General features: G+C 53.4%; 1 pseudogene; it reads right to left on the bottom strand.

The window, feature by feature from the left end:
* Positions 1-3,549: 3,549 nt before the first annotated feature.
* LOC116970300 overlaps positions 3,550-22,563 on the bottom strand; it is a 43,874-nt pseudogene continuing 24,860 nt past the window's right edge.

The raw sequence follows: 22,563 nt of genomic DNA on the forward strand, positions 1-22,563 counted from the left end.
GCTTGTTACCTCTTTACCGTCGCTTCACAGCTGTTCCAGCTTCGGAGCGGTTATGGACGGTTAGTGAGTGAGTGGGGGGAGAGAGGAGGAGCGGGTGTGAGAGAAGAGGAGGGGAGGCAAAGAGGAGGAGGGGGGAAGGTTAACGGACGTCGACGGCGGAGGGGAGGGTGAGGCGGGAGGTTAAGGGCGTCGAAAGCTGGAGCCGCCCGGGAGCGAGTGTAATACAGTTGTGGGGCCCGGGAGCGATGTAATACAGTTGTGGGGCCCGGGAGCGAGTGTAATACAGTTGTGGGGCCCGGGAGCGAGTGTAATACAGTTGTGGGGCCCGGGAACGAGTGTAATACAGTTGTGGGGCCCGGGAGCGAGTGTAATACAGTTGTGAGGCCCGGGAGCGAGTGTAATACAGTTGTGGGGCCCGGGAGCGAGTGTAATACAGTTGTGGGGCCCGGGAGCTAGTGTAATACAGTTGTGGGGCCCGGGGAGAGAGAGGGGCACCAGCCCGGAAATGACGACGCTGCCCCGCAGCCAGATAGTCCACGCAACGCGGGGGGGGGGAGAGAGAGGGGGTACACAAAAATGCTGGAGAAACTCAGCGGGTGCAGCAGCATCTATGGAGCGAAGGAAATAGGCGACGCAGCATCTATGGAGCGAAGGAAATAGGCGACGTTTCGGGCCGAAACCCTTCTTCAGACTGATGGGGGATGGGGGGGAGCAAAGATCTTATAGCTATAAGATCTTTGGGGGGGAGAATGAAGAAAAAAGGGAGGAGGAGGAGCCCGAGGGCGGGGGGATGGGAGGAGACAGCTCGAGGGTTAAGGAAGGGGAGCAGACAGCAAGGGCTAGCAAAATTGAGTGAGGGGCACCAGCCCGGAAATGACGTCGCTGCCCCGCAGCCCCGCCGCAAGCGGTGACGTCAAGAGCGGGGCGGAGTGCGCAGGGTGGGACAGGAGAGCAAGGCCAAGTGGACGAGGAGTTTGTGGAGAGTCTGTCTCACTCTCAGATGGATTCCCAGAGCAGCTTGTACAGGAGCTGACCAGGGAGAAGGCAAGTCTGGTTGTTCAGTGTCGTGCAATGAAGGCAAGTGGGGGTAAAATAGCCTGTCACCAAATAAATGGCCATTCATTTACAGGAATCCAACACTAAATTCCTTCAATTTGATCCATAAATCCACGACAATGAGATTTAAAAATCATGCTATATTGTGAATTCTTGTGTGGATGTTATTTGGACACTTAGGCTATTTAAAAATGTTAAATTTTTTCTGAAGAAATGGATAACAGTTCTATACTGCCCCAACATGGGGAACACGTTTCCTGCATCTACCCTGTCCAATCCCTCACTAATTTTATACGATTCTATAAGATACCCGCTCATCCTTCTGAATTCCAGTGAATACAAACCCAGTCGACCCATTCTTTCAACATATTGTCAGTCCCACCATCATCATTTCCTGAGAAGGAAAGTTGGCATTTTCTTTCATTCTTGATAACACAACATGAATTCTGAAGAATTCCGAAGAACAGTCGGGTCAGGAAAAACTTGCTTTATTTGTTAGGCAAGGCACAAATGCGTTAAGACTTTCTTAAAAAAAAAAAACACTTTAAAATGCTTTTAAGTGTTTGGGCCAATGGCAGCCAGCTGGTACTGTGAGCAGTCGGCTGTGTGCAGCTTGGCTCACTTTTGCATTTTCACTTGGGTACAGTATGAATGAGAAGATGCTGGTACTGTTGCTTGTCTGCTCCTCGACAGGGCCAAGGAGGGCTTGTATTAGGAACACTTCTCCATCCGTTTCCTACCACAGATGGCTGACCTGCTGAGTTCTACCGGCACTTTGGAGGGGAATGGCCAGGCGACGTGTCAGGTCTGGACCTTTCTATGGATTAATGGAGTCGGGGGGAGGGGGAGCTGGAAAAAAGAGTTGGGGTCGGGACAGACTCCAAGATTTCATTTGGATGAGGGGAGAGTCTCCTCAAATCGGAGAATTCAGTGTTCATGTCATTTGGGCTGTAAGCTATGAGGTGCTATTCCTCCAATTTGTGTGTCACCTCACTCTGGCAATGGAGGAGGCCCAGGACAGAAAGACCAGTGTGGGATTGGGAAGGGGAATTAAAATGGTTGGCAACCGGGAGATTCAACAGGCCTTGGCGGACTGAGCGCAAGTGAAGGGTGAAATGCCCGCTGGGTCTAGATACAAGGAACAGCAGATGCTGGTTTACAAAAAGAGACCCAATCTCCTGGAGTAACTTGCACCTCTGGAGAGCATGGACAGGCAACATTCTAGGTCAGGACCCTTCTACAGACTGCTTGTTGTGGGGGGTGGAGAAAGTCGGAAAAGAGAGGTGGGAGTGGTCGCCTTAGATTGCCTTCCCTCTCCAGATGCCGCCTGACCCACTGAGTTCCTCCACCGCATTAGAGGGAATGGACCAACGACGTTTTGAGTCAGGACCCTTCTTCAGACTGATTGGAGAGGGTGGGTGGAGGAAGCCGGAAAAGAGATTTGGGGGCTGGACAAAGCCTGGTAAGTGATAGGTGGACACAAAATGCTGGAGTAACTCAGCGAGACGGGCAGCATCACTAGAGAGAAGGAATGGGTGAAGTTTCAGGCTGAGACCCTTCTTCAGAAGCGATAGGTGGATACAGGTGAGGGAGACACAAGAAACTGCAGATGCTGGAATCTTGCATAGAGCACAATTTAATTAGATGCACAGAGTCTCTTGCCCTGAGTGGGGGAATCGAAGACCAGAGGGCATGGGTTCAAGGTGAAGGGGAAAAGATTTAACAAGAATCTGAGGGGTAACTTTTCAACAGAGAGTGGTGGGTGTATGGAACAAGCTGCCGGTGGAGGTAGTTGAGGCTGGGACTATCCCAACATTTAAGAAACAATTATAGACAGGAACATAGATGGGCCAAGTTTGGAGGGATATGGACCAAATGCAGGCAGGTGGGACTAGTGTAGCCGGGACATATTCGTCGGTGTGGGCCAGTTGGGCCGAAGGGCCTGTTTCCACACCGTGTCACTCTGTGACCCCAACACTAAGTGCTGGAGTAACTCAACGGGTCAGGCAGCATCGGTGGAGAACATGGATAGGTGACGTTTCACAGAGTGCTGGAGTAACTCAGCAGGTCAGGCAGCATCTGTGGGGAACATGGATAAGTGACATTTTGGGTCAGGACCCTTCTTCAAACTGACACTATGTTGACAGATGGGGGGGTGATCGGCAGATGAGTGAAGTAAGTGACAGAGGTGAGGGATAAATAAGGAGATAAAAGGATGTGAGATAAGGAGAGAGGAATGTATATGTGCAGCTTTAAGGGACATTGGTCAGGTAGCATTTGGAGTATTGCATACAGTTCTGGTCACTCCATTACAGGACTGATGTGGAGGCTTTGGGGAAGGTGCAGAGATGGTTAACCAGAATGGTTTTAAAACAAGGAACTGCAGGTGCTGGTTTACAAAAAAAGGACACAAAACACTGGAGTAACTCAGCGGGACAGGCAGCATCTCTGGAGAGAAGGACTGGGTGACATTTCGGGTCGAGACTGAGGAGGGTCTCGACCAGAAACGTTACCCATTCCTTCCAGCATTTTGTGTTTACCTAAACAGCGCCTATCTATCCACATGGCGGTGTGCCGGCAGGCTGGAGGAGTGGGCAAAGGCCTTGCCACAGAGCGGGCAGGTGAAGGGGTGTTGGCCGGTGTGGACTCGCCGGTGCTCCAGCAGGTGGTCAAGGCGGGTGAAGCCCTTACCACAGGATGGGCAGGGGAAGGTACGCTCACCGCTGTGGGTACGCCGGTGCTGCCACAGGCTGGACATGCGGGTGAAACTCTTGCCACACTCAGCGCACACAAACGGTTTCTCTCCGGTGTGTAACCGCTGGTGCTCCCGCAGCCCCCATGCTCCCTTGTCACAGTGGGAGCAGCTGCTCGCCGACATGGCCCCGCCGGTGTTGCCGCAACCCCCGCGAGCTGTCAAACGACTCACCACAGTACGGGCAGTCGTAGGGCGGGACACTGGTGTGCACGTGCTGGTGAGACAGGGCATGGGAGGGCATGGCAAAGTGCTCTCCACACACCGGGCTGGGGACGGGACTGTCGCCGGCATGCACCCGCTGGTGAGACAGCAGCTTGGAGGAACGGGTCAAGCTCTTGCCACACTGGGCGCAGGTGTAGGGGCGCTCGCCAGTGTGGGTGCGCTGGTGCTTCTGCAGGTGAGGAGACTGAGTGAAGCCCTTGCCGCACTGGGCGCAGATGAAAGGGCGCGCCGCGGTGTGGGTGCGCTGGTGCACCTGCATGGTGCTGGAGTGGGTGAAGCCCTTGCCACACTGGGCGCAGGTGTAGGGGCGCTCGCCAGTGTGGGTGCGCTGGTGCTTCTGCAGGTGAGGAGACTGAGTGAAGCCCTTGCCGCACTGGGCGCAGATGAAGGGGCGCTCCGAGGTGTGGGTGCGCTGGTGCACCTGCATGGTGCTGGAGTGGGTGAAGCCCTTGCCACACTGGGCGCAGGTGTAGGGGCGCTCGCCAGTGTGGGTGCGCTGGTGCTTCTGCAGGTGAGGAGACTGAGTGAAGCCCTTGCCGCACTGGGCGCAGATGAAGGGGCGCTCCGCGGTGTGGGTGCGCTGGTGCACCTGCATGGTGCTGGAGTGGGTGAAGCCCTTGCCACACTGGGCGCAGGTGTAGGGGCGCTCGCCAGTGTGGGTGCGCTGGTGCTTCTGCAGGTGAGGAGACTGAGTGAAGCCCTTGCCGCACTGGGCGCAGATGAAGGGGCGCTCCGCAGTGTGGGTGCGCTGGTGCACCTGCATGGTGCTGGAGTGGGTGAAGCCCTTGCCACACTGGGCGCAGGTGTAGGGGCGCTCGCCAGTGTGGGTGCGCTGGTGCTTCTGCAGGTGAGGAGACTGAGTGAAGCCCTTGCTGCACTGGGCGCAGATGAAGGGGCGCTCCGCGGTGTGGGTGCGCTGGTGCACCTGCATGGTGCTGGAGTGGGTGAAGCCCTTGCCACACTGGGCGCAGGTGTAGGGGCGCTCGCCAGTGTGGGTGCGCTGGTGCTTCTGCAGGTGAGGAGACTGAGTGAAGCCCTTGCCGCACTGGGCGCAGATGAAGGGGCGCTCCGCGGTGTGGGTGCGCTGGTGCACCTGCATGGTGCTGGAGTGGGTGAAGCCCTTGCCACACTGGGCGCAGGTGTATGGGCGCTCGCCAGTGTGGGTGCGCTGGTGCTTCTGCAGGTGAGGAGACTGAGTGAAGCCCTTGCCGCACTGGGCGCAGATGAAGGGGCGCTCCCCGGTGTGGGTGCGCTGGTGCACCTGCATGGTGCTGGAGTGGGTGAAGCCCTTGCCGCACTGGGCGCAGGTGTAGGGGCGCTCGCCAGTGTGGGTGCGCTGGTGCTTCTGCAGGTGATGAGACTGAGTGAAGCCCTTGCCGCACTGGGCACAGGAGTAGGGGCGCTCGCCGGTGTGGGTGCGCTGGTGCTTCAGCAGGCTGAGGGACTGGGTGAAGCCCTTGCCGCACTGGGCACAGGTGTAGGGGCGCTCGCCGGTGTGGGTGCGCTGGTGCTTCTGCAGGTGATGAGACTGAGTGAAGCCCTTGCCGCACTGGGCACAGGTGTAGGGGCGCTCGCCGGTGTGGGTGCGCTGGTGCATCAGCAGGCTACTGGAGCTGATGAAGCCCTTGCCGCACTGGGCACAGGTGTAGGGGCGCTCCCCGGTGTGCAACCGCTTGTGCACCTTTAGTTCCGTGGACGACTTGAAGCTCTTGCCGCAGTCGGAGCAGGTGAAAGGCCGCTCCCCGATGTGCAACCGCCTGTGCACCTTTAGTTCCATGGACGACTTGAAGCTCTTTCCGCAGTCGGAGCAGGTGAAGGGCCCCTCACTGCTGTGCACCCGCCGGTGTCCCCACAGCCCCGACAGCTGGGTAAAGCTCTTGCCGCATGTGGAGCAGCCATAGGGCCTCTCGCCCGTGAACCCGCCGGTGGGTCTCCAGCTTGCTCGGGCTCTGGCAGGCCGTGCCACATACGTCGCACTCATAACGCTTCTCCTTGTTGTGCCCCGTCATGTGGTCCTCCACCGAAGCTCAGCCCCTCGAAGCTCAGCCCGCACACCAAGCAGATTGGAGGCTCACCGGCACCCTGGACGCCCTCAATGGCTGCTCACGTCCCCGTCTCTCCGTCCACAGCAACAGCTCCTAAACCCTGCAGGAGGGGAACACAGAGGGTCAACAAGCTGGCAAACAGGACATTACAAGCACATATTGAGTGTGTTTATGGCGGAGGAAACCGTTATATAATTCTGCGCGGCACACTGGCGCACCGGTACAGTTGCTGCCTCACCGCCAGAGACCCGGGGCCGATCCTGACTACGGGTGCTGTTTGTGCGGAGTTTGTACGTTCTCCCCTTGCCCTGCGTGGGTTTTTACTCCGGCTGCTCCGGATTCCTCCAACATTTCAAAGACGTTAAGGGTTGTAGATTAATCGGCCTCCGCAAAATAGCTAAATTGTCCCTAATGTGCGTGGGATAGTGCTAGTGTACGGGGTGATCGCTGGTCGGCACGGGCTCCGTGGGCCGAAAGACCTGTTGTTTCCACGCTGCATCTCTAAACTAAACTAAACCAAAGAAGGGTGTCGACCCAAAACGCCACCCATTCCTTCTCTCCACAGATGCTGCCTGACCTGCTGAGTTACTCCAACACTTTGTGTCTATCTTCTCCACAGATGCTGCCTGACCCGCTGAGTTACAATCCGGAGGAGGCGCTGTCCTGAACGGCTGCCTGTCCTGCAGCTGTCCGTTTTTTCCCCTTCTTTTTTATTATTTTTAGTTCGTTAAGTGTACAGTCAGGGGGTCTAAATCTTTTGTGTGGGGGCTGGTGGGGGGGAAGGGGGAAACTGCTTTTCTAAGTCCCTACCTGGTCGGAGGGGTTGCCTTCCTCCGAGCAGCGTCTTCGACCTGTCCTAGCGGCCTACCAGCGGGTCCTGGAGCGACGTTTCCCTGAGGGGACCTGGTCAGAACATCGGCGTTGGCGGCGGAGGCGCAGAACATCGGCTTTGGCGGCAGTGCAGCGCTGGAGCGCTATTGCGGAGCGGGCGATGCCTTTCCTGGGTCGCCGCGCTGGGACTCCAGTATGCTTGGTACCGCCGAGGAAAACATCGTGGAGCCGCGGTTCTGCGGAGCGGCCAGCTGCGACGTTTTAACTTACATCTCGCCGAGATCACCAGTGTGCGGAGCTCCGTCTGGCGTGGTCTGTTGGCTTGGAAGCCGCAGGCTCCGGTGGGAAGGCGGCCGTTCCTGGCACCCCAAGCTGCTGGGGGTTCTCCCGACGCCGGCGTACCATCACCCGGCGAGAACATCGGAGGCCTCAATAGGCCCGACTATGGGTGGACAAGAGGATGGGGACTGGACTTTGTGCCTTCCCCCACAGTGGGAATCACTGTGGGGGGATGTTTTGATGTTGAATTTCTTTATGAATACTGTGTTGTATTTTTACTAGTGTGCTGCAAGGACATCAGAATTTCCCCTGAATAAGGGGATTAATAAAGTATTTATCTATCTATCTATCTACTTCCCCCCGCTACTCACTTCACCCCTTTTCCACCCCCAGACTCTTGCCCCCTCCCTCCCCCGTACTGTCTCCTCTCTCTCTCTGAACCTCTCCCCTTATTCCTGCCCCTCTCAGCCTCCCACCGCTCAGCCTCCCACCGTTCAGATATCTCTCTTCCTCTCCCCTCCGAACTCTCTCTCTCCTCCCCTCCCCCCTCTCCCACTCACTCCCTTCTCTCTCCACCCCTCAATTTATCTAACTGCTCCTCTCTCCCTCTCTCTCTACTCAATCCCTCTCTCCCTCCCCACTCCGTCTCTCTATCTCCCTCTCCCTTCCTGTCTCCCTCTCCCTCTGTCTCTCTCTCTCTGTGTCTCTGTCTCTCTCTCCCCCTCTCCCTCCTCACACTCTCTCCCTCCCTCAGCTCTCTTTTTCTCCCCCCATGTTGTTCTCTCTCTCCCTCACTCCCTCTGTCTCTCGCTCTCTACCTCCCTCTCTCTCACTCACTCCCTCTCTGTGCTGCCCCGCCCCTATCTCTGGCTCTCTCTCTCCCCTCTCTCCTCACACTCACTCTCTCCCCACCCCCTCTCTCACCCTCTCTTGTTCTCTTCCTTTCTCTCTCTCTCTATCCCCTTCTCTCTCCCTCTCCACCCTCTCTCACTCTTGTTCTCTCCTTCTCTCTCCTCGCACTCTATCCCTCTCCCCCTCTCTTTTTTCTCCCCTCTTTCTCTCCCCGCTCTCTCTCTCTTCCGCCCCTATCTCTCTCTGCCTCTCCCTCTCTATCCCCTCTCTCCCTCTGTCTCTCCCCTTCTCCCTTTCACTGTCTCTCCCCTTCTGCCTCTCCCCTCTCTCCCTTTCCCTCTCTCCCCTTCTTTCTCTCTCTCGCCTTCTCTCTCTACCTTTCTCTCCCCTCTCTCCCCTCCCTCTCTCTCTCTCACCGTCCAGTACAAAGATCCTCCAGCGCTTTATTTAGGATCTTTGGTCCCGTGCGGGTCGGCTCCATCTTGGCCACAGAGGCGTCATTTCCGGGCTGAGGCCCCTCCCTCTGTCTGCGGGGCAACGGGCCGGGGCCGTGAGGTCATTTCCGGGCTGAGGCCCCTCCCTCTGTCTGCGGGGCAACGGGCCGGGGCCGTGAGGTCATTTCCGGGCTGAGGCCCCTCCCTCTGTCTGCGGGGCAACGGGCCGGGGCCGTGAGGTCATTTCCGGGCTGAGGCCCCTCCCTCTGTCTGCGGGGCAACGGGCCGGGGCCGTGAGGTCATTTCCGGGCTGAGGCCCCTCCCTCTGTCTGCGGGGCAACGGGCCGGGGCCGTGAGGTCATTTCCGGGCTGAGGCCCCTCCCTCTGTCTGCGGGGCAACGGGCCGGGGCCGTGAGGTCATTTCCGGGCTGAGGCCCCTCCCTCTGTCTGCGGGGCAACGGGCGGTCAGGGCCGGGCCGGGCCGGGCGGGGATGAGCCGTGAGTACAACCCCTCCTCCACTCTCACTCTCTCTCCCTCCGCCGCCGGTGAAGCGTTTCTAATCTCCCTCTCCCTCACTACCCGGGGTCCGGGCCCCGTTGCTAGGGGGAGGATGACGCCTCCACCGGAAGTCGCTCCCCTCCGCGGCCCAACAAACCCTCACAACTCGCTTTAAATAAAAGATCTTGGCTCCAAACCCCGTCCACACGTGATTCCACCTCCTCCCCCCCCCCCGGGACACAGGCGGCTGTGGAGCATTTTACTGCCGGTTTACAGGGTTTATTGGCTCTTCCCGCCTCCACCCCCGCGGGGTCAGGGCTCCCTCCCCCCATCTCCCCATCTCCCCATCTCTCTATCTACTGTCAAATAGTAAACAACGACTGTGGGATAATGTACACAGACATCTCTCTCTCTCTGCATCTCTCTATCTATCCCAATCTATCACTTTCTGTCTCTAAATCTATCTATCTCTGTCTTTCTATCTACCTCCATCTCTCTCTCTCTCTCTCTGTTTATCTCTCCCTCTATCTCTCAATTTCTGTCTCTCTATCTATCTCTCTGTATATTCTTCTATATATATATCCCTCCCTCGCCCTCTCCCGCTCCCACTCCTACTCCCACTCTCTCTTTCACTCTCTCTCTCTTTATCTCCCCCTCTCTCTCTCCTACTCTCTCTCCCCCACTCTTTCTCTCCCACTCTTTCTCTCTCTCTATCTCTCTGTCTATCTCTCTATCTGCGGGATGTACAAGACACAGTTAGATTTAGCTCTTAGGGTAAAGGAATCAAGGGATATGGGGAGAAAGTAGGAACGGGGTACTGATTATGGATGATCAGCCATGATCACATTGAATGGCGGTGCTGGCTTGAAGGGCTGAATGGCCTCCTCCTGCACCTATTGTCTATGTTACCTTCTCCCAACTAACAATGACCCCATCAGTCTGAAGAAGGGTTTCGGCCCGAAACGTTGCCTATTTCCTTTGCTCCATAGATGCTGCTGCACCCGCTGAGTTTCTCCAGCATTTTTATCCACCTAACAATGATCTATTCCACGTTTTCCTTGAACTCCAATGCTGTTTACACTCCTTACACTTCCTTATCTCTCTACCTCCCATCACTGAAGAAGGGTCTTGCCCTAAAACGTCACGGTTTCCTTCTCTCCACAGAGGCTGCCCGACCCGCTGTGACTCTAGCACTGTGTGACCTTCCCATGATGCATGCCGCCCCCCCATGACTGCGCAATGACAGGGGGTGGGGCCGACAGTCGCCCTCAGATGGGCAGTGACGCCTGGGAGCCGATTGTACAGGCCGTCCGTGCGTGCGGCTGACGTTACGGTGCGGTGCGGGCGGCTCGACGCGGTTCACCAATGTTCGGCGCACCCTCCCCCCCCCCCCCCCCCCCCCACTCATACCCCCCTACGTGACTCAGCGGCAATCCCCGTCGGTGCGGTGCCGGCTGTCCCCCTCGAATTAGGGGTAGAAACATAGAAAATAGGTGCAGGAGTAGAGGCCATTCGGCCCTTCGAGCCTGCACCGCCATTCAATATGATCATGGCTGATCATCCAACTCAGTATCCTGTACCTGCCTTCTCTCCATACCCCCTGATCCCTTTAGCCACAAGGGCCACATCTAACTCCCTCTAAAATGAACTGACCTCAACTACATTCTGTGGCAGAGAATTCCACAGATTCACCACACTCTATGTGAAAAATGTTTTCCTCATCTCGGTCCTAAAAGATTTCCCCCTTATCCTTAAACTGTGACTCCTTGTTCTGGACCCCCAACATCTGGAACAATCTTCCTGCATCTAGCCTGTCCAACCCCTTAAGAATTTTGTAAGTTTCTATAAGATCCCCCCTCAATCTTCTAAAATCTAACGAGTACAAGCCGAGTCTATCCAGTCTTTCTTCATATGAAAGTCCTGACATCCCAGGAATCTGTCTGGTGAACCTTCTCTGTACTCCCTCTATGGCAAGAATGTCTTTCCTCAGATTAGGAGACCAAAACTGTACGCAATACTCCAGGTGTGGTCTCACCAAGACCCTGTACAACTGCAGTAGAACCTCCCTGCTCCTACACTCAATTCCTTTTGCTGTCAGGGTGACATCAGGGCAACGGTGGTGCGCGCCGTGTGTGCGGCAGACCTCACCGCGCTGGGCGGGGAGACGTGCGGGCGGCTCGACTCAGTGCCCGGATGCTCGGCACCCCCCAGGTCAGCGCGCCTCCCGCTCGCCCACTTGCCTCCTCACCCCCTCCTCTCGCCTCACACACACACCGCCCCCTCTCCCCTCACAATAACCCGTCCCTTCTCCCCCTCCCCTCACTTCCACCGTGTTCATCCCCGCCCCCATTGCCGCCCTTGCCTCCTCACCACCTCTCCCCTCCTATCACCCCTCTAACTCCCCCATCCCCCCCACTCACCTCCCAATCCCCCCACTCCACCCACCCCTTCAACTTAGAAACATGGAAAATAGGTGCAGGAGTAGGCCATTCGGCCCTTCGAACCTGCACCGCCATTCAATATGATCATGGCTGATCATCCAACTCAGTATCCCATCCCTGCCTTCTCTGCATACCCCCTGATCCCTTTACCCACAAGGGCCACATCTAACCCCCTCTCAAATATAGCCAATGAACTGGCCTCAACTACCTTCTGTGGCAGAGAATTCCACAGATTCATCACTCTCTGTGTAAAAAATGATTTTCTCATCTCGGTCCTAAAAGTTTCCCCCCTTATCCTTAAACTCTGTACTCTGTACTCCCTCTATGGCAAGAATGCCTTTCCTCAGATTAGGAGACCAAAACTGTACGCAATACTCCAGGTGTGGTCTCACCAAGACCCTGTACAACTGCAGTAGAACCTCCCTGCTCTTATACTCAAATCCTTTTGCTATGAATGCTACCATACCATTTGCTTTCTTCACTAAATGAGGTAATTTGAGGAGCAACCTGGATTTGAACTAGGGACCTCCTGATCTGCAGTCAAATACTCTACCACTGAGCTATACACCCCCACTCAAGCACTTCAAGCACTAGTAATGTTCACTTGTTAGTAATGTCCTGTTTGCCAGCCTGTTGACCCTCTGTGTTCCCCTCCTGCAGGTTTTAGGAGCCGTTGCTGTGGACGGAGAGACGGGGACGTGAGCGGCCATTGGGAGCGACCAGGGTGCCGATGAGCCCCCCATCTGCTCGGTGTGCGGGCTGAGCTTCGAAGGATTGAGCTTCGGTGGAGGACCACATGACGGGGCACAACAAGGATAAGCGTTATAAGTGCGATGTATGTGGCACGGCCTGCCAGAGCCCGAGCAAGCTGGACATCCACCGGCGGGTGCACACGGGAGACCGCCCCTTCGACTGCTCGGAGTGCGGCAAGAGTTTCAAGACGGCGAATGTCCTGGAGGCCCACCGGCTATTGCACACGGGCGAGAGGCCCTATGGCTGCTCCACATGCAGCAAGAGCTTTACCAGGTTGTCGGGGCTGCGGAACCACCAGCAGGTGCACAGCAGTGAGCGGCCCTTCACCTGCTCCGACTGCGGCAAAGGCTTCAAGTCGTCCAAGGACCTGAAGGTGCACAGGCGGTTCCATACCGGGGAATGGCCCTTCACCTGCAGCGACTGCGGCAAGGGCTTCACCCAGCTCAGCGGCCTGCAGAATCACCAGCGCACCCACACCGGCGATCGTCCCTTCACCTGTACCGAGTGCGGCAAGGGCTTCACCCAGTCCAGCACCCTGGTGAAGCACCAGCGCACCCACACCGGCGAGCGCCCCTACACCTGTACTCAGTGTGGCAGGGGTTTCATCGAATCCAGGCAACTGCTGGTACACCAGCGCACCCACACCGGCGAGCGTCCCTACACCTGTACCACGTGCGGCAAGGGCTTCGCCCAGTCCAGCACCCTGGTGGGCCACCAGCGCACCCACACCGGCGAGCGCCCCTACACCTGTGTCCAGTGCGGCAAGGGCTTCTCCCAGTCCAGCACCCTGCTGGTGCACCAGCGCACCCACACCGACGAGCACCCCTACACCTGCACCCAGTGCGGCAAGGGTTTCACCCGCTCCGGCAACCTGCTGGTGCACCAGCGCACCCACACTGGCGAGCGCCCCTACACCTGCGCCCAGTGCGGCAAGGGCTTCACCCGCTCTGACTGCCTGCTGGTGCACCAGCGCACCCACATCCGCTTGCGCCCCTAGACCTGTGCCCAGTGCGGCAAGGGCTTCACCCGCTCCACCCGGCTGCTGTCCCACCAGCGGGTTCACACCGGTGACAGTCCCGTCCCCAGCCCGGTGTGTGGAGAGCACTCTACCATGGTCTCCCAAGCCCTGTCTCACCAGCACGTGCACACCAGTGGCCAGCCCTACGACTGCCTGTACTGTGGTGAGTCGTTTGACAGCTCGCGGGGGTTGCGACAGCACCGGCGGGCCCACTGTGACAAGAGAGCATGGGGGCTGCGGGAGCACCCGCGGATACACACCGGAGATAGACCCTTTGTGTGTGCTGAGTGTGGCAAGGGTTTCACCCGCATGTCCAGCGTGTGGCAGCACCGGCGTACCCACAGCGGTGAGCGTCCCTTCCCCGGCCCAGTCCTGTGGTAAGGGCTTCACCCGCCTTGACCACCTGCTGGAGCACCGGCGAGTCCACACTGGCCAGCGCCCCTTCACCTGCCCGCTCTGTGGCAAGGCCTTTGCCCGCTCCTCCAGCCTGCTGGCACACCACCACGTGGATAGATAGGCGCTGTTTAGGTAAACACAAAATGCTGGAAGGAATGGGTAACGTTTCTGGTCGAGACCCTCCTCAGTCTCGACCCGAAATGTCACTCAGTCCTTCTCTCCAGAGATGCTGCCTGTCCCGCTGAGTTACTCCAGCGTTTTGTGTCCTTTTTTGTAAACCAGCATCTGCAGTTCCTTGTTTTTAAACCATTCTGGTTAACCATCTCTGCACCTTCCCCAAAGCCTCCACATCAGTCCTGTAATGGAGTGACCAGAACTGTATGCAATACTCCAAATGCTACCCGACCAATGTCCCTTAAAGCTGCACATATACATTCCTCTCTCCTTATCTCACATCCTTTTATCTCCTTATTTTCCCTCGCCTCTGTCACTTCACTCATCTGTCGATCACCCCCTCATCTGTCAACATAGTGTCAGTCTGAAGAAGGGTCCCGACCCGAAATGTCACCTATCCATGTTCCCCACAGATGCTGGCTGACCCGCTGAGTTAGTCCAGCACTCTGTGAAACGTCACCTATCCATGTTCCCCACATATGATCGATATAACCATAGCATGCGAAGTGTTGTGTTAGTGACAAGAATGCTTTGAATGGGTATACTCTGTGATTGATGTGTTAGACCAGTGGTTCTCAAATGGGGGTACGCGTACCCCTGGGGGTACGTGAAGGCACTCCAGGGGGTACGTGAGATTTTAAAATATAGGCCTACATATATTTAAAAAGTAGCATCCATGCAAAAATCCTTTAAAAATAATTATTTAATAAATATTTCAGGAAAATATAAGTATGAGTTCATAAAATGAATTTTATATTCAGTAGGCTATTCAATTTAATTATCCTAAAAACCCAGAGTCTCCCCCATTCCAGGATGGTTCGACCCAACCTGTCATATGCCACCCGGCATCACCTGTCAATCACAACTCAAACGATGGAGTCGTGGTTGAAGCGTAGCAGCAATTCTTTTGAAAACACGCAGGGACAAGTGGCAAAGAAGGCCAAACCAGAGCCGGAAACATTCCGGCTGTATCTTGAAGATTATGTTTTAATTGGATTTACGTCCACAAGTTGCAACCCACCCAAGGCACTGTGTTTTTTCTGTGGGGAGAAATTAGCTAACAGTAGCATGAAGCCAGCACATCTGCAGCGTCATCTTAAGACAAAACATGGATGTCACGTTGGTAATCCACCTGACTTTTTTAAGAGGAAACTGTCTGAATTCAGATCATCTCAAGACACGATGCGGAAGGCCTCCACAACATCAGCCAAAGCCCTGGAGGCCTCTTATACAGTGTCTTTGCTCGTAGCTAAAGCCAAGAAGCCATTCACTATCGCTGAAGACCTGCTCCTTCCAGCGGCTGTAGTGCTGGCTGAGACTATGCTGGACAAAAACGCAGCGGAGAAATTAAAGACTGTACCGTTGTCAAATGACTGTTTGCCGCAGAGTAGATACAATGGGAACAGACATTGTCGAGCAAGTTGTGGGAAAACTTAGCGACTCCTTTTCACTCCAGCTGGATGAATCCACAGATGTCAGTGGAAATGCACAACTTGTTGCTTTTGTGAGGTACGTTGATACTGACGACATTTATGAGCACATACTATTCTGCAAAAGTTTGAAGGGGAAAACAACAGGAGAGGACATATTTCTGTGAAAACGGTTTGCGCTGGATATCCTGCAGCAGCATCTGTGCAGACGCAGCAGCATCAATGACGGGCAGCGCGAAAGGACTAATAACGCGCATTAAAAAAGAAAACCCCGACGTGATGTGGACTCACTGTGTCATACACAGGGAGGCATTGGCATCCAAGAAAATGAGCCCTGTGTTACATGACGTTTTGAACAGCAGCATCAAAGTGATCAACTTCATTAAGTCAAGGCCACTTAATGCACGCCTGTTTCGCCGCCCCTGCGAAAATATGGGAGCTGAACACACACAACTGCTGCTGCACACAGAAGTGCGCTGGCTCTCTCGAGGGAGAATACTCAACCGGCTGTTGGAATTAAGATCCGAAGTACACGCCTTTCTGATTGAGCACAGATCTCCCCATGCCACCTTGTTCCAGGACACAGACTGGCTTGCAAAGCTGTGCTATCTGGCAGATATATTCAGCAAACTGAACGAACTGAATATGTCTCTGCAGGGCAAGGACACCAGCATTTTAAACCTGTATGACAAGGTGGGTGGCTTCCTGAAGAAAGCAGAGCTGTGGAGAAGGGCCTGTGCACAGGAGGATTTCACCTGCTTTCCTCAGCTGGATGATTTTCTCTCTAGTGAGGATGTGGACAGAGCTCCAGTCAAGTTGGTCATAGTGGGACATTTGACCAAGTTGATACAGGATTTTCATTCCTACTTTCCTGACATGGAGGAGAAATCTGCACAGCTGGATTGGGTGAGAAACCCATTTCTCTTGTCCAAAGCAAACCGAAGCAAGCTCCCTGTCACCTATCAGTGTCATCTGATCGTGGCCTCCAGATGAAGTTTGCCATGTTCACACTTACACAGTTTTGGGTGTGTGTGAAGCAGGAGCACCCTGACCTGGGACAGAAAGCTTTGGAGCAGCTACTACCCTTTGCCTCCACATATTTATGTGAGGCCTCCTTCTCTGCAATGACTGTGATCAAAACAAAGCAGAGAAACAGACTGTGCCTGGAGAAGAGCTTGATCACAGCAATTGCCTCCCTGCCACCAAGAATGAAAAAGATCCTCAGTGAAGCACAAGCCCAAGTGTCTCACTAAAATGTCTCACTAAGTGCAAAAACACTCAGTTCAGTGCAACAATGCAATATTCAGTGTTGACAGTTTGTAATGTTAAGATGTCAGTCTTCTTTTTGATTCTTAAAAAGATATTTTAAGATGATACATTTTTTTATTTTTAGCAATTTCTGCTTTTATTTAAAATTAAGTTAATGATTTCTTTTTGAGCACAGATCTTTACTATGATCCCAAAAGAGGACACTTTATGTTGATAATTATTTTTATGTGCACAAATCTTTATTTATAATTAAGTTAATTATTTCTTTCTTTTTTTCAGTTATATCTTTTTATTTCCAAATAGTTCAAGAGAGACCACTACAAATGAGCAGTGTTTTGCACATTTATGGAGTTTTAAATGGTTCATTTTATAATTTTAAATGGTTATATGGTCACTGTTTTCACTACATTAGTTTGAATCACTACATTTTAGTGATGAGAAATATTTGCAATACATTTAGTCATGGATTATTAACATTTAAAATGTTCGAAATAGTTTTTTTTCAAATGTTTGAATTTTGTATGTGTTTATCAGTTCCAAAGTATAATAAATCAGACACTGATGGCACAGTGTTCAAAAAGGAACTGCAGATGCTGGAATATCGAAGGTACACAAAATTGCTGGGGAAACAGTGGCACAGTGCTCTGTTTTAAGTCTTTTTTTTTCAACCAAAAATGCTTTGCGCTGGTTAGGGGGTACTTGGCTGAAAACATATTTCACAGGGGGTACATAACTGAAAAAAGGTTGAGAACCACTGTGTTAGACGTCATTGCTCCAACTGTGTATAAACATGTGACTATGTTTCCAAAATAGTAACAAAAGATGCTGTATGTCTTTGTTCATTAGAGTGATGGCCCAGGAGGGTTAAGTGTGTGTTGCGTACTTGACTTTGTATCCCCTGCCGCTCTCGCCGGCTAAATGATCAGTAAAGCTTGTGTTGGTTGAACTAACATATTGTGAGTTGTCTGTTTTAAGAAATGTACCTTAACAGTTCTGGACTCCCCAACATGGGGAACATGTTTCCTGCATCTACCCTGTCCAATCCCTCACTAATTTTATACGATTCTATAAGATAATAATAATAATAATAATAAATTTTATTTATGGGCGCCTTTCAAGAGTCTCAAGGACACCTTACAAAAAATTAGCAGGTAGAGGAAAAACATGTAAGCGGAATGAAATAATTAGTAGAGACATGACTAGTACACAAAGTAAAGACAGAATTCAATTCAAAACACAATATGAGGCAATTAATGCACAGATGAAAAGAGAGGGGGACGTGGGGCTAAGGATAGGCAGAAGTGAAGAGATGGGTCTTGAGGCGGGACTGGAAGATGGTGAGGGACACGGAATTGCGGATCAGTTGGGGGAGGGAGTTCCAGAGCCTGGGAGCTGCCCTGGAGAAGGCTCTGTCCCCAAAACTGCGGAGGTTGGACTTGTGGATGGAGAGGAGACCGGCTGATGTGCATCTGAGGGACCGTGAGGGTTGGTAGGGGGAGAGGAGGTCAGTGAGATATGGGGGGGGGAGGCAGATGGTGGAGGGCTTTGTAGGTGAGGATCAGGATTTTGTAGGTGATCCGGTGGGAGATGGGAAGCCAGTGAAGTTGTTTGAGGACTGGAGTGATGTGATGCCAGGATTTGGTGTGGGTGATGAGTCCCGCTCATTCCTCTGAATTCCAGTGAATACAAACCCAGTCGACCCATTCTTTCAACATATGTCAGTCCCGCCATCATCCTATCTCTCTCCCACACTCTCTATCTCTCGCACTCTCTATCGCTTTCTCTCTCTCCATCTCTCCCTCACCACCCTCTCTCTCTCCCTCTCCATCTCTCCCTCCCCACCCTCTCTCTCTCTATCCCCTTCTCTCTCTCCATCTCTCCCTCCCCACCCTCTCCCTCTCACTATCCCCTTCTCTCTCCATCTCTCCCTCCCCACCCTCTCTCTCTCTATCCCCCTTTCTCTCTCCATCTCTCCCTCCCCACCCTCTCTCTCTCTCTATCCCCTTCTCTCTCACCATCTCTCCCCACCCTCTCCCTCTCTCTATCCCCTTCTCTCTCTCTATCTCTCCCTCTCTCTATCCCCTTCTCTCTCTCTCCATCTCTCCCTCCCCACCCTCTCCCTATCTCTATCCCCTTCTCTTGAATCGCCTCTTCCAGCCTCTGGCGGTAATGATTTGTCAAATCCAGCAGCTGCCAATCATCACACCTTTCTAGGAGCTCCATCATCGAAGACATTGGAGGAGCTGTGATGAATCAAAATAATGGAATTATCAAGTGTTGTCTGTTTTCCTCCACCCATAGCTGTCACCACCCCCACTCTGCTAAAAGGCAGACCACATGACGGAGATGAGGCGCTCCGATCAGTGGGTTGCTGTCAGGCCACGAGCCGGATCTACCCGCAACCTGCACGGAGGGAGGGAGACCCGGCTGTGATCCTCAACTTGCCCTGACAATGGTCCCCAGGCTGTTGCTGTAACTTATACCCTGCGGCATCTAAACAATGCGCTAACTCACAACAATTGTCCCTCTCCCACTGTTCAATCCCACGGGTGCATTCTCTTCTTGATTCTGGATGGACACATTGTTCACGTTCAAGTGAGTTTATTGTCATGTGTCCCTGTATAGGACAATGAAATTCTTGCTTTGCTTAAGCACACAGAACATAGTAGGCATTGACTACAAAACAGATCAGTGTGTCCATATACCATAATATAAATATAAACACGCATGAATAAATAAACTGATTAAGTGCAAATTACAGAAAATGGGATCATGATAATCAGAGTTTTGTCCGAGCCAGGTTTAATAGCCTGATGGCTGTGGGGAAGTAGATATTCCTGAACCTGGATGTTGCAGTCTTCAGGCTCCTGTACCTGCTACCTGAAGGTAGCAGGGAGATTAGTGTGTGGCCAGGATGGTGTGGGTCTTTAATAATAATAATAATAATAATAATAATAATAATAAATTTTATTTATGGGCGCCTTTCAAGAGTCTCAAGGACACCTTACAAAAATTTAGCAGGTAGAGGAAAAACATGTAAGGGGAATGAAATAAATAGTAGAGACATGACTAGTACACAAAGTAAATATGGAATTCAATACAAAACATAGTATGAGGCAGTTAATGCACAGATGAAAAGGGACGGCACGTGGGGCTAAGGATAGGCAGAGGTGAAGAGATGGGTCTTGAGGTGGGACTGGAAGATGGTGAGGGACACGGAATTGCGGATCAGTTGGGGGAGGGAGTTCCAGAGCCTGGGAGCTGCCCTGGAGAAGGCTCTGTCCCCAAAACTGCGGAGGTTGGACTTGTGGATGGAGAGGAGACCAGCTGATATGGAACTGAGGGACCGTGAGGCTTGGTAGGGGGAGAGGAGGTCAGTGAGATATGGGGGGGGGACAGATGGTGGAGGGCTTTGTAGGTGAGGATCAGGATTTTGTAGGTGATCCGGTGGGAGATGGGAAGCCAGTGAAGTTGTTTGAGGACTGGAGTGATGTGATGCCAGGATTTGGTGTGGGTGATGAGTCGGGCGGCTGCGTTCTGGACCAGTTGGAGTCGGTTGATGTAGGTGGAGCTGATGCCAAGGAGAAGTGAGTTGCAATAGTCCAGTCGGGAGGAGATGAAGGCATGGATGAGTCTTTCAGCAGCGGGCGGTGTGAGAGAGGGTCTGAGTTTGGCGATGTTGCGGAGTTGAAAGAAGGAGGTTTTAATGACATGGCGGATGTGAGGCTCAAGGGAGAGGGTGGAATCAAAGATCACGCCAAGGTTGCGGGCCTGGGGAGATGGGGAGACAGTGGTGCCGTCGATGGTGAGAGTGGGGTTATTGATTTTGCTGAGTGTGGCTTTGGAGCCTATGAGGAGGAATTCTGTCTTATCGCTGTTGAGTTTGAGGAAATTATGTTGCATCCAGGTTTTTATAGCTGACAAACAGGAGTTGATATGGGAGAGGGGGGGCGGGGGGGTTGTTGGGGGATTTGGTGCCAAGGTAGATCTGGGTGTCATCAGCGTAGCAGTGGAAGTCCAGATTGAAGTGGCAGAGTATCTGACCAAGGGGGAGGATGTAGATGATGAAGAGGAGGGGGCCGAGTACGGAGCCTTGGGGAACGCCTTGAGTGACTGTGGCTGTAGCAGAGGTGTGGTTGTGGAGAGAGATGAAGTGGGATCTGTTGGAAAGGTAGGAACGGAGCCAGCTGAGTGCAGAGCCTTCAATGCCGAGGTCTTTGAGTCTGGTGAGCAGGATGTTATGGTTCACTGTATCGAAGGCTGCGCTCAGGTCGAGGAGGATGAGGATGTTGAGGGAACCAGTGTCAGCAGTGTCAGCCTTTTTGAGGCAGCGACACCTTTTGACAGAATACACCGTTGCGACATTAAACGCGACTTATTCTCACACTTTAGCTTTAGCATTCAGAGTTCAGAGGCACAGTATGCAAACAGGCCCTTCGGCCCAGCGAGTCCATGCCAATCATCAATCCATCACCCGCTCACACTAGTTTTATGTGATCTTACGTTCTGCATATTAGGGGTACATTTACAGAGGGCAATTGATGTTCATGTCAGCATGCCATAGGGATGTGGGAGGAAACACACGCTGTCATAGGAAAAACATGCAAACTCCACACAAACAGTGGCAGTGGTTAGAATTGAACCCGAGCCTCCGGCGCCGTGAGCCAGCGGTTCTACCAGCTGTACTACTGTGCCGATTGTCACATGTACTGAGAAACAGTGAAAACATTTTGTTTGCATGCTGTCCAATCTAATCAGGTAACACTATACATAAATACGGCCAAGCCAAGCACAAGTACAGCAGGTAGAGTGCAGAGAGTCTAATGAAATATTAATATTATTCATTGGCTCCTTTTACCCTATCCCCGCCCTATCTCGAGGGGCAGAGAGGGAGAGGGGAGGGGTGAGAGTGAGAGGGGGGGGAGAGTGAGAGGGGAGAGAGAGAGAGAGAGAGAGGGGGGGGGGGAGAGAGGAGAGGGAGGAGAGAGGGGGGGAGGGGAGGGGAAGCGGGGGGAGAGAGAGAGGGGCGAGAGAGAGGGAGGGGGAGGAGAGCCATGTCTGAGCGAGGGGCAAGGAGGGGATAGAGGAGAGAGGGGGAGGGAGAGAGAGGAGAGACATGAGAGAGAGGGGGAGAGAGCGAGAGAGATTGAAGATTCAAGAATAAATAAACTGATTAAGTGCAAATAACAGATAATAATGGGCTATTAATGTTCAGAGGTGAGGAGAGGGAGGGGGGGAGAGGAGATCCATGTCTCTGAGAGTGGGAAGAGACAGAGAGGGAAGGGGGAGGGGAGGGGAGGGGGAGAGAGAGGGAGGGGGGGGGGGGAGGAAGAGACTATAGTTACCCAACCAGATACAACTACATTTAAAGTAGCTCTTTCTTCCCAATAACCCTTTCTGGCTTCAGTCCTCCCTCCACCACCTCCAGTTTAAATTCCATTTGGAATATTGTGGAGGACCAAGAAACCAAGAAGACGATTTAAACTTCACACCCGGCCCCTAGCCCGCTCTCACAACCTGAACTAACAACTAACAACCTCTGTCTGTCTGTCTGTCTACTACACGTTGTTGTCATTCAAGATGATTTAAACTTCCCACCTGTGTTTATTCAACTCATTTCCAGCGGGAATGTGAAGGTCGGTCGTGGAGAAGCGAACTCCCAGTGACCGAGCGCGCGAGCGAGCGACCGTTGGTGAAGAACCTTCTGGAAACGGCGGGAAATAACGGGCGGCAACGGCTGAGGGAGCGCGAGCGGCGACAGTTGGTGGGATCCCGGCGGCCATCTTGACTACTGGCAGTCAGTCAGTCAGTCTCCCGTTGACGTCAATGCGAGTGAAGCCAGAGGCGGCCATCTTGACCACGTCGACAATTGAGAGGGTGAAGGGCGGGAGAGCGGGTCGAGCTCACGGTGTCAATCAAATGCAGCAGCAGCAGCAGCAGCTTCACATTCATGCTTTTTACCTCTTTACCGTCGCTTCACAGCTGGTCCAGCTTCGGAGAGCGGTTAACGGCGGCGATGGACGGTTAGTGGATGAGTGGTGGGGAGAGGGGCCGGGAGGTTAACGCGTGTAATAGTTTATCCGCCCGGGAGCGAGTGTAATACAGTTGT

This window comes from Amblyraja radiata, unplaced genomic scaffold (assembly GCF_010909765.2).
Source record: "Amblyraja radiata isolate CabotCenter1 unplaced genomic scaffold, sAmbRad1.1.pri scaffold_708_ctg1, whole genome shotgun sequence".
NCBI lineage: Eukaryota > Metazoa > Chordata > Chondrichthyes > Rajiformes > Rajidae > Amblyraja > Amblyraja radiata.